This window comes from Microcaecilia unicolor, chromosome 2 (assembly GCF_901765095.1).
Source record: "Microcaecilia unicolor chromosome 2, aMicUni1.1, whole genome shotgun sequence".
NCBI classification, from domain to species: domain Eukaryota; kingdom Metazoa; phylum Chordata; class Amphibia; order Gymnophiona; family Siphonopidae; genus Microcaecilia; species Microcaecilia unicolor.
The window spans coordinates 171,417,477-171,429,711 of record NC_044032.1 but is presented as its reverse complement, the minus strand read 5'-3'; the positions used below and the strand labels follow the sequence as shown (position 1 = coordinate 171,429,711).

The 12,235-nt window shown below is 40.5% G+C and overlaps 1 long non-coding RNA gene across 1 annotated transcript; it reads left to right on the top strand.

Moving 5' to 3' along the window:
* The first annotated feature begins 6,428 nt into the window (after positions 1–6,428).
* On the top strand, positions 6,429–12,011 carry LOC115462726. The gene is made up of 3 exons (XR_003940933.1): positions 6,429–6,439; positions 9,682–9,685; positions 11,928–12,011. It is a non-coding gene; the product is annotated as an uncharacterized LOC115462726 (long non-coding RNA).
* Positions 12,012–12,235: the final 224 nt, after the last annotated feature.

Sequence of the window (12,235 nt, the reverse complement as noted above, 5' to 3'; positions counted from 1 at the left end):
CTTCCCCTAATTTTGTGGAGTGTCCCCAAGACTTAGCACTGTTTGGAAGAGTAAATAAATAACCATTCCCCATTAACTTCTTCCATGCCACTCTTGATTTTAATAACCCCTATTATTACTTTTCTCTAAGCTGAAAACCCTAACTTGTCTTTCTTCAAAGGAAGCCATTCCATACTTTTCATTCTGTAGATGGAAACGCAACAGTCCACATCCATCTCCTGCATTAATCCTTCCGTTGTATTTACAGACTCGTATTTAAGATGGACCCTTTGCCTAAGGCTGCCCTAACACGGGGATCTTACTGAATTTCCGGAGGCTGTGAATTCAGAAACATTGGCTCAAAATTGACTTGATTGGTGCAGATATGAAAGAAATGAGAGGGTTGATCTCTACTTTCTCTAACAAAACCAGAGTGATCCAACCATGTCTAGATGAAACCAAGATCAGAGTAAGTTTAGGGACAAATATATAGAGAGAACAATTTTCAAATGATGTAGCCAGCAAGTAAGGAGTTAGCCAGCTAGAACTTCCAGGATGAAAATATTCATGATCAGAGTAACTAAAAATAGTGACTCAAAAGTAGGCATTTCCTGGGGTATGTTAATTAGCTGACATTGAAATTTCTGTGCTAGCTGGCCCTGTTCTCTATCTATATGCAGGGATACAGGGCAAATCTAATCAGCTAAATTCAGGTGAGTTTCAGTTGCAAAGAAAGTTGGATAGATTGCAGCTGAAAATTCACCTAAAGCTAAAGAGGTAAACAGTTATAAAACAACCAGCTGTCTTGCCACCAATTACAGAACTGAAGATGCCACCTACGAAACATCACGTTAAATCGTGAATTAAAAAGTGGGCTGATGTGGAAAGCTATTCATATAGATCAAATTTGCAAATCATCCCAGTGATGAGGAAAAACTCCATTCAAATAGAAACATTTGCAAAAGTTGCTTCACAGATGAAGATGCACTCATGCCTGAAACTAAACACTGAAAATGGAGTATCCCTCCCCTCCAATTCCTTTGGGAGCAGATCAGTAGTCCACACCGATTAATTAAATTGCTGCATTTTCAAGATCACAAACGGATACTTCATTGAGCTAGGGATCTGGGTTAACTTGCATTTAAAAACTCTAAGATCATAAATGCTGTGACTTTTCTAAAAAAGAAGTACTAGGTCAGTTCTCCCTTCCACTCCAACTTCAATGGGGAAAAAGAATCAAGTTCAATTAAGGTTTCAGATCAATGTTAGCAACTCAGCATGACCTGGCAGAAAATGATGGTGTAATACTCAAAAAGATTTAACTGAGCAGGAGAAGCTCCTGCCTGATTAAACCCCTCTGAGATGGATGACTGCCAATATTCTGCGACGCTTAACCAGGTAATGTCGCCAAATATCTCCACTAACCAACTATTCCCTAACTGGCTAGGTTAGGGGCGGTTTGGGGACAGAGATTATTAGCATGGTGCTAACCCAGTGCGGTACTGCATGGTTACCACTGAGTTACCGCCGGAGCCCTTACTACTACCTCAGTGGGTGGTGGTAAGTGCTCTCCCCTGCATGGCTACATGGTAAAAGCTATTTTACCGCATGGCCATGTCAATTTATGGCCTTTTTTACCTGCTGCAGTAAAAAGGGCCCTGGCGTGCGGCAAAAACAGCCACTGGCGCTACCGCAGAGCCCTTTTTACCGCAGCTTGGCAAAAGGGTCCCTTAACGCCAATTCTATAACAGCATCAAGGTCTGCCTAACCCATTATAGAATAGCAGCATAAAGTCACTTAGATGCCAAAACTTGCAACAGCTTATGCCAGGCCAATGTCGAGCATAAGCTGGTCGCCTAAGTATTCTGTAAGGTGCACACATTGCTAGGCAGAATGCTCATGACACACCCATGCTCTGCCCACTGGTACAGCCCATTTGCTGTTATGAGCCATGCAACTAGTGTACCAATATTATAGAATAGCGCCTAGCACATACAAGTGTAAATGCCAATTTCTGACATCTTCCACATGTGTATATAAACCTGTTTTATAAATTTGTGCGCACAATTGGTGCCTAATTCTGGGCATTTATTTTATTTTACTTTATTTACCTGTAGGGACAAACCCTGCATAACGCTCTACCATACAGCACTACCCTGAAGCACTATTCTGCATTATGAACCTGACTTTTACAGACTTGACCATTGTCAGCTCTCATGCAGAGGCTGGATACTGTGGAAGGCCTCTAGGACAATGTGGAGACATTGAAGCTGACAAGGGCAAAACAACTGTTTGCAACAACTCTGGCTTACTGTACCTGGGACAGAACAAGAACATCCTGCTCCAGTCATTCTGGCACCAAGTCCTATTATCAGCTAGTTGGCTAGACAGCTGTTATCTGACATAACCTAGATAACAGACATCAGCTGGCTCTGCCTGCCACAGGATGAAAGCTAGTTAAACTGTGGCATCCCTCTCCTGCTTGCTTTTGCCTGGCTGGGAAATGCTACCTGCTTCCAGAATGCCTTAGTTCCGAATAGTATGGACCATCATCAGTTCCTGGCCTCTGGGGATCAAGTGTCATGAGTGATAATCTGTCAGGTAAACTGTTATCTCCTTTGTGCCTGGTAGTGCTTGGGGTGTTAGGTATTCTTTATTTCAAGATTAGGTTAGTGTGTGCTATCTTAGTTCCCTGTACAGGTATTTAACCTACTGTACCATCATTTTGGATGATTTTGCAAAATTCAGAGTCTCTGAATACATCTGCCACTGTTGCCAACATTGTCTAATAAACAGCTTTTCCATTTTTATAATAACCTCTGAGCCTTGTGTCTATTACTCTCGGTATAAGTGTAAGGTAACTATAATTTTGAACTGTTCTGAATTTTGGATTGCGAGTTAGGAATCTGTGAGGTAATCCAGAGTGTTGACAGAGAATTTACTTCTCTCTCTTTGCCAACCCTCTCCTGAGGTTTGGCAAATGTGATTTGTCCCCACATATTTATTAGGATTTATTGACCACTTTTTTGAAGAAATTCACCCAAGATGGTATACAAGAAGATTAATCTGGACATAGGCAATAGACAATTTCAACAGAAAAAAATAAGTTTGGATATATGTGTTTTAGTGTAATAGCTGTATACTGTTGCTCTATACTACTACTACTACTATTACTACTTAACATTTCTAGAGCGCTACTAGGGTTACGCAGCGCTATACAATTTAACAAAGAGAGACAGTCCCTGCTCAAAGAGCTTACAATCTAATAGACAATATACTGGAGGATGCTGTTCCATTACAACCCTGGCTGTTGCCTACTATAGATATTTTTCTCTCTGTTGAATTCTGACTGGATTTGCATCACAAGTGAGCATGTCTGCAACCTGCATTGTAGCTGTCAGGCAGATGTCACAGTGTTAGAGGTTACAGTCCACTGAGACAACAAAATCTTCAAATATCTGAGAAGGAAAGGTAACAATATTGCATGTTTGGAAGAAATGCATCTGTGTAAAATGGATGTAATCCCTCATTATTTTGGGGATTACTAAAGATTATGAGCGAACTCTCAAGAATTACTGAGGGAATGGTTCTGAGGTTCCTGTGGCCTTCTGGATTTTTTTCCAGCCCCGGCCTACACCCAGCTCAGTTTGTGTGATCAAAAGAGGTTCTTGGATCTGAAATTAATTTTGTGGCCCTGGTCTCGGGTGCTGACCTGCGACGAGTTAGCTGGTGCCTGGACTGGTGAGACTAGGGTTACATTGATAATAGGTCACTTCTGATGTAGTTACTGGGTTCACTGGATACTGCTACACTAAAATGTAAGACAATCTGTTTATATTGATAAGCAAAGCAAGTTCTTCATTTTCATATGCAATCTAGGAGCAATTTTTACGTTTCCTAAATAAAAAGTTCTTGGGTACCATGTTCCTAATTTTCAAGGCAAAATAGCTGTATATTTTTCCTTTTAAAGATGCCATAGTTATATTGTGCCTGAAGACTTCTGCCCCTGCTTTGTATGGGTAAAGATTCTTTGGAAGATAATGTGTGTAGATCTAAGAACACAATCCGTGTGTTTACTATCTGTGCCCACCAAAATAAGAAGCTGGATTTTATTATTTGTGCTTTTCAAATCTGAACTCAAGGTGAATTGCAATTCAGGTACTTTAGGTTTTTCCCTCTTCAGGAGAGCTTACAATCTAACTTGTACTTGAGAGAATTGAAGATGAAGTGACTTACCCACGGTCACAAAGAATATTGGGGTCCTTTTACTAAAGTGCATTAAGATTTCGATTAGTGCAGCTTAATGCAGGGTTTTCCTGCTTGTTAACCACAAATCTAATGCAGCACTTTGTAACATTTTTATTTTGCAGGCCATGTGCTAATGTTGTCATTAGTGCCCTGTAACTGTCTAGAGTTAATGCGTCCATGCCCATTGTCCATCCATACCATGCCCCCTCCCAAAAATAGTTTTGACAATTCAGTAATGCACAGTTTAGTGCACAGAAACAGGGACAAATACCACTAAACACTTTGATGCACTTGTGCAGTAGCCTGTTTTCACATGGTAACCGTGTGTTAAGGGAGTAAAAGGGTTCCATTAATAGGAGAAACTGAATTTGAACACTGACTGCCACAGCTCCTAGTCCACTGCTCAAACCAATGGACTACTACTCCATTGAGCATACTGCCCCCTATCTTCCAGAAAAGGTATATATACTAGCTCACAGCTGGTAACATATTTGAGGAGAGAATTTTCAAAACTGGCATTCTACCCAGGCAAAAAGACTTTTACCCATGGAAGTAAACTGAAATAGCCCTTGAAAAGGTTATGTTCATCAATGTATATAAGTCAAATTCTAAAAACTTTTTACAAAGAAATTCTTTGGGTTTGACCATGGAGGCCAAGGATGTTACGCTTTTCAGTTGAGTATTTTAATACTCAATAATCCTTAAAAACCACCCTTGGCAGGTCATGTATGAAGGTTGATAAAGTGGATATTGTGCTTTCATAAGCATTGAAGGCTGGAATGAGGGGTTTGGTATTGAATGAAGTCTGGTGGGAGGCTAATCCCAGCTGCAAGGATTTCACCTTCTGCTCTGCTCCCTACAGCACCTATTCTAAAATAGATTTCTGACAAATTAGCACAGTGTTTTGTTCCTGGTCTTGCTGTGCAATGGGAAACATTCTGATCTTGCATCATGTGCTATTGTTTCTATCTATTAAGCCTGGCACTGCAAACAGGGGGCTCAGAATGATGGTGAACAATGCCTTGCTTTGAAATCTAGAAGTTACTGACAAACTAAAATAAGAATGGGCAAAGCATTTAAGGAACAATGGCACTGAATTTGGACTTAATACAATGTGGGGGAAGCCGGGATGCAGCTGTGAGAGCAGTTCTAATTTCTATTGCAGCTAAAAAAAATAATAATTAAAGAAAGAAAAGAGCAAGCAAATTTTTGCCCTCCAGATGCATATGATTGATTTTTAAAGTAAGCTCAAGGGAAATTTTAAGAGAACTGACAAAGCACAGATACTGTGCGAAGGGCACAAGAGCAAACAGAACTGGTAGCTACAGGCATGGAGGACACAAAACTTTATTAAAGTTGTGTGCATAGGTCCTGGGGTGGTTAATTCTTTTCAGGATATGGCGGGGGAGCTCATTAATTTTTATAAAGAACACAGCTTTTCTCTGGATAGAATGCCTGTGGCAATAATTAGAAAATACTTGGCAAAATCTCACTGCATGCCCTGTCAGCAGAGCAAATGGAGAACATGGATAAAACAGTGACTTCTCAAAAGGTCGCACTGACCATTACGAGGGTAATTCTATAACGGGGCACCTAGGAAAACAGGGTAAGAAAGTGACTATTTCAAGGCTATTCACCTATAAGTCATGCTCACCTATAGGTCATACTCCTACTTTCCCCCTTAATTATTCTGTCCATTTAGTGACTCGCTTGTTCCAGCATCTCTCCTTCCCTTCTTTATCTTACCCTGGGGTCTCCCAGGTCCCGCTGAATTCATAGTGTTCCTTCTCCCTTCCCCATGCCCTTGCTCTCATTGGTACCTGTTTCTGACCTTTAAAGCACTTTCAGCACCAATGTGAGGCTTCCTCTACAGCTCCACACTCGTGTGCTTCAGACAGAGGGTACGACCCAGCAACCTGCCTGTAGAGCAGTGTTCTTCAATGCAAGGCCTGGGGACCAATGGTGACCCCTGGAGATCTCGAGATGGCCCTCATCATCATTCTGGCTTTTTTTCTGTTAGTCTCTGCCTCTCTACCCAAGCTCATGGCAGAAAGGGAGAGTGGATGGAAGGAAGAGCCATATGCTTGAAGGACAAAGCATTTCTCAATAGACAATGAGAATGTATTTGGAAATGCCCTCCTCCTTGAGGATACATACAATAAAAAGTTTTAAGGCAGGCTGGTATGATGGATGTCAAGTGAAGACCACTGCTGTAGAGGAAGGCCCCATGCCAGCAGTGAAACTACTTTACAGGCTGTGAAATGGTATAAATGAGAGCAGAGACACTATGCATGTGGCTACTGCCAGCGGGACTGGGGGAAAACCAGTGATGGGAAGGGGAGATGCTGGAATCAGAGTGGGTAGGTAGTAGACTCACGTATAGGTCCCCCCTCCCCCTGAATTTTAACCTTTCAAATACTTAAAAATGTGGTGACCTATACTCAAATACATAGGGTAGGTGCTAGCACAAATGGCAGAAAATGTGCTTACGTTTAAGGCACAATCACTTACACCAACCCTAGAGCTGCTGTGAATTCCTTTGCCCAGGTGTTAGCCAGAACATTTGAAACAACGTGTAAATTACAGTATTCTGTGATTTGTGCATGTATTAATGTGATCTGCTAACGCTGTACCCAAACTCCACATACGCGTATGCCCACCCACAAACGTTGTGCTATCAAAAACTGGTGCATACTTTTCCATTAATCAGTATTCTACGAGAGGTCATTTACATGCATAAATGATGAAAATACTACCCGATTACCACTGGGTACACACCGGTGCTACAAAAATTGAAATATTTTTGCAGCGTTGGAAATGCTACGCTCCGGAAGAGGGAACTACTGCTGGGCTGCTGTTGTAGCCCAGTGGTACTTCCCTTTTAGCAAGCAGTAAGCCCGCATTAAGCTTACCACTGCTTTGTAAAAGGGCCCAGTTACTACCATCAGTATACACCTTTTTTTTGAGAATATGTTTTCTATTTCAAATAAATGTGAATATTTTCAGAAGTGCTCAAGGATGTGGTGTCTTTCCTCTCTGCCATCTTCCTTTCTTGCTGTCTGCCCTGTCCTCAATGCCGCACCCACCCCCCCAAACTCCTGCTGTAATATCCCATCTCCCCCCATCAGGAACCCTCAAAGTACCATGCTAGCTGAGCCCATGGGTTAACTCTAAGTGAGTTGCTACACCTGATAGGAATTATCAATCAGTTTCACCTGATTGGGCTCGCCATATTATCATAAGTGAGTTTGGTATAATCTACAAGGTGGATGAATGAATGTATGTATGTATGGTCCAACTTACTGCAAATTTTGTAGTTGCCCGTGATGCAGGCATTTGTTTACTGAAATATATTGGGCTACAAGACAGTTGATATAGTCTGAATGCATACACATTTGTTAACCACCTTTTTATACATATATTTTGAATAAAATTAGTTGAGCCAACTGGTTTGCCTGCTGCTTGTTTTTTGTTTGATCTTGTGGAATAAACTTGCTCTAGAATCCCAGATTAGTGTACAAAATAGATTTCACTTGAGCTCGCCAGAAAAAGTATGACAGAAAGATTTTACTAATATTATTCCTGCAAAATAAATGTTCAGAACTATAACAACTTCAGAAAATGGTCATGTTTCAGAAATATACTCAGAAGGTTTCTTTCTCTGGGTACTGGTAGGGTTACATCCATCATCTGTCAGTTCTAGTTGTAATTACACCTTTTTGCAATGGGTCTGTTCTGACTCATAATCAAAAAATATGCTTAATAGACTTTGGGCTCTGGAAATCTCTAATACCTTGCTGCAAATGATTCAAGGAACAGGGAAATGCCCTTTTCTTCCATTAACGAGCAAGACACAGCCATGCATGTTAAGTGGAATGATGTCATTCAACAGCTCCAGCACAGAACTGTTCACCCTGAGCACGTAAAGCCATTCCCGTATACAGTGGTTTCCTTAGCTCCTCAGTTTTGTTTTTCTGCTCAAACAAATGGGCATGAGAAGCAAAGCTCCCCAATTTGTTTTGGTTTTCAACTCTGATTTTCTTCGTGTTAGCCTTCATTCAAAAAATACAACATCATGTCACCGAAGTCAGGATTTCATCCATGCCTGAAATGCACAACAACCCCCAGATTCTACATATGGCACTCAAAATTGTGTGTGCAAATTTGGGCGCACACCTAATTTGCATGCACATTTTAATTGAATAACAAGCCAATTAGCTTCCAACAATTGAACCCTAATAATGAATTATTGGCATTAATTGGCAACAAGTTAGATTTGCACCACATCTTGCTAACCACTATTCTATAAAGTGTGTCTGCAGAATTCTTAGCATGTAACTCAAAAGGGGCATGGCCATGGGTGGAGCATAGACAGGTTAGGGGCATTCACTAAAAATGCACGCAGTATAAAAGAATTTGGGGGATCTGTGCCTAATTGACATGCGAGGATTTACACCAGGTTTCAGTTGGTTTAAATCTTCATGCCAAAAGTTGGGCATGGATCCCAGCGCTACGCACTATTCTATAAACAGTGCCAAACTCGGAGTGCCATTTATAGAACAGCACTCAGCGTGAATTTTTTCAGCACCCAAATTTGGACGCCATTCACGAATCTAGTCCCAAATGTCTATGCACCCCAGTGGTGACCATGACCACAAGGACTAGTAAGTATTATTCTTCAATGGTACCAAGAGCATGAAGAGACCATCTAAACCTTCTCTGAGAACATTAAGATGCTGAGAAGTTGCTTTTCCATAAAATTTGCTAAAATGCTTCTAAAGGGTTACATGAGGGATGCCTCTAATATGACTACTGAAGTCTTTCCACTCCTGTGGTCTGATCTGATTGTCTTCTTCCTGTCTTCTTCAGAGTCAGAGCATGAAAACTCTCATTTTCTAAGGTTGAGGGTCCATTGGATCCTTTCAATATCCAACTATTCTCTGTGGAACGTGAAGAGGAGGTGTCTATAGTGTAAAAACAATAAATGTAAGAAAAAAGGAAAAGGATATATTTTGGGAATTACATTAACCTGCACTGTAAGGTTTAAGGAGATGTGCTCAGAACATATCTTTAAAATGTTTATTTACAATACAGGTAACGCAATAATATTAAAAAGAGGCAGTTTTTAGGGATCTTACACAAGGGAAATATACTACAAGATTAGAAAGTCTGAATTATAAATTAGGCTGGATTAATAGTAACTCACTTTGATGATGGCTGCTGGTTGGAATGATGAAGGAGGTCCTTGCTGGAAAAGAAGTCTTTTTGTTCCAGAGTTGTTGCTGGAGCCTGGAGAAAGTCTTATCTTGGATGTGTTTGAAGTCCAGCAAGGCCCGGGGATTCAATGAAGGTCCACTGAGGTGCAGATCAGGAAGCAGCAGAGAAGAAAAAGCCAGAGAGCAATCTGAGAATGTTCCAGGTTTTTATATTTTCTTGTTGGACCATAGGCTGAAGTCAGGTGGGGTGTATTTGATCCAATGAAAACTCAGGGATAGCTGAAAACTAGTTCTATCTAGTTTTGAGATGGAGCATGGTAACTGGTCCCATGTTTAATGACATCATAAGAGTTTCTGTCTGGCTATCTCCTGTGATATACATCCAAAAGGTATCTGACAGGATTAAAAGAGTCTGGCATAGATGGACTTCTTTTGTCAGATTGGGTGGGTAGATGGACTTTTCAGTCTCTGAGTCTTTGTCTGTGAGTTTCATCCAGTCTTTTTAATTGCTCTCAATATGCAGACTTTTGTTCTTTGGAGATATGGTGATTGACTGTAAGTAGCCACCCAGCTAGCTTTTGATATCAGTAGTCTCCAGGAGGAAGGTGAAAGTCAGACCAGTTTATCTGACAGTCTTTGCAGCTGTATATTTTATATATATAAATTTGTATCTGATTTCAGCAAAATCAATAACTCTGAACATTCCTCATATCATGCTACATATTAAGTTCTAAGTTCTGGAACAATCTAGAGTGTAGAATCTAGAGTTTAGAACTCATATCATGCTAGAAAAGGAATTCCATCTGATCTTTCTCCACCACTGTCAAGGAATGAGTCTCCATATGAGGGCATTTCATATCCAAAGTATGGCAGTAAAATGGCTAAAGAGATTTCTATCTCCCTTTAGCAAGAAACAAATCAGATCTATTTGGTCTTCTCCAATTCATAGAGGTCCCCAAGACAATAGTGGTTGTACCTTTGTAAGTCCAGCAGTTTCATATGTGGCAGACTCCACTTTCTGTTCAGCCTATTTCAAAAATGTTAAACATGAAATATAAAGGACAGCCATCTGTAGGCTTTATTAAATTCCTGCTCATCAATAGTAGTAGAAGCAGCTATATGTAAAGCTAACAAGTGCAGGGATTTCCTAATTACCCTCCCTCTTACCCCATTGAAAAAACTCTTTTTTAATGGATCATTTGGGGATGAAGGTCTTTCAAGGAGCTATGCTATCTGAGAAAATAGTTGCTCCCCAGTTCAATGTGATTTAGTTTGTGCATATAATCTTCCATACGGTGCAAGTTATTTCACCTGCTTTTTCCATACAAGGTCAGGAGCAGCTAGACTCCATTCTTGGAGAGGCTGACAAACGTGGTACCCAACTTATCAGAACAGTTGTCTCAACCATTGGAGCCGACTCTGTGGGTGCATTGGGCTTAGCACCCCCAATAATTTTGAAAAGTTGGTTCCTATGTTCTCAACGATGCCAAAACTTAGGTGCCAAAAAAAATCCAGCATGAAGCATTATTCTATAAAAGGTGTGTGCCTTATATAGGATAGCGTACATAATTTGAAGGTGATTCTCACTTTGATGGGAAGCCAATGTAATTTGATTAATAAAGGGGAGGCACTATCAAAACGAGAGATTTTGTATATGAACCTGGCTGCAGTGTTTTGAGCTTTTTGGAGTTTTTTCCAACAGGTACTCCTTACAGCAAGAATACATGGCATTACAATAATCGAATTGGGATAATGTTAATGATTGTACCAATAGTCTGAATGTTTCTGATGAGAAATAAGGTCTGATCCTTTTTAGTTTCTAAAGAGACCTGAAAGATTTTGTGATTACTGAGGAAACTTGAGTATCAAAAGTTAAATGTCTGTCTATAATTATACCTAGAATTTTCAGATTATTGTCAATGGTGAATGAAATGTTGTCAATTGTGAAACTGTTGTAGGATGCTGTTTTTGTCTACACCACTTCCACCAGGAGGCCATTCCAAGAATTCACCATCCTTTCTGTGAAGTCTACCCCCTTTCACTTTCATCCTTGGTTCCAGAGCTTCCTTTCAATTAAAAGATACTCACTTCCTGTGCATTTATGCAGCATAGATATTTGAGTATCTCTGTCATATCTCCCCTCTCCCACCTTTCTTCCAAAATGTACATATTAAGATCTTTTAAGCTTGTCCACTTACGCTTTATGATGAGAACCACTGACCATTTTAGTATTCACCCTCTGGACCGACTCCATCCTTTGTATATTTTTTGAAGGTGTGGTCTCCAGAATTGTACTGAGATCTCACCAGAGTCACCTCCTTTTTCCTACTGGCCATTCCTCTCCCTGTGCACCCTTTTCTACCTGTTTGGCCACCTTAAAATCATCACACACAATCACACCCATGTCCAACTCCTGTTTCATGAACAAAAATTCTTCACCCCCTAAACTGTACCGTTCCCTCGGGTTTTTGCAGCTCAAATTAGCTTTGCTAATTCCTTCATCATGTTATCCGCACTATCAGGGGTGTCTACCCTATTGCAGATTTTGGTATCATCCGCAAAGAAGCAAACCTTACCCAACAGCCCTTCAGCAATATTGCTTACAAAAATCTTAAAAAGAGCCAACCTAAGAACCAAACCATGCGGCACACCACTGGTAACAGATTTGCCTGAGACCTGCCTCTAGTGAAACCATGTTGGCTCAGGTCCTGTAATCTACTGGATTCCAAAAACTTTACTATTCTTTATTTTAAAAGCGTTTCCATTAATTTACTTTCCACAGAAATCTGACT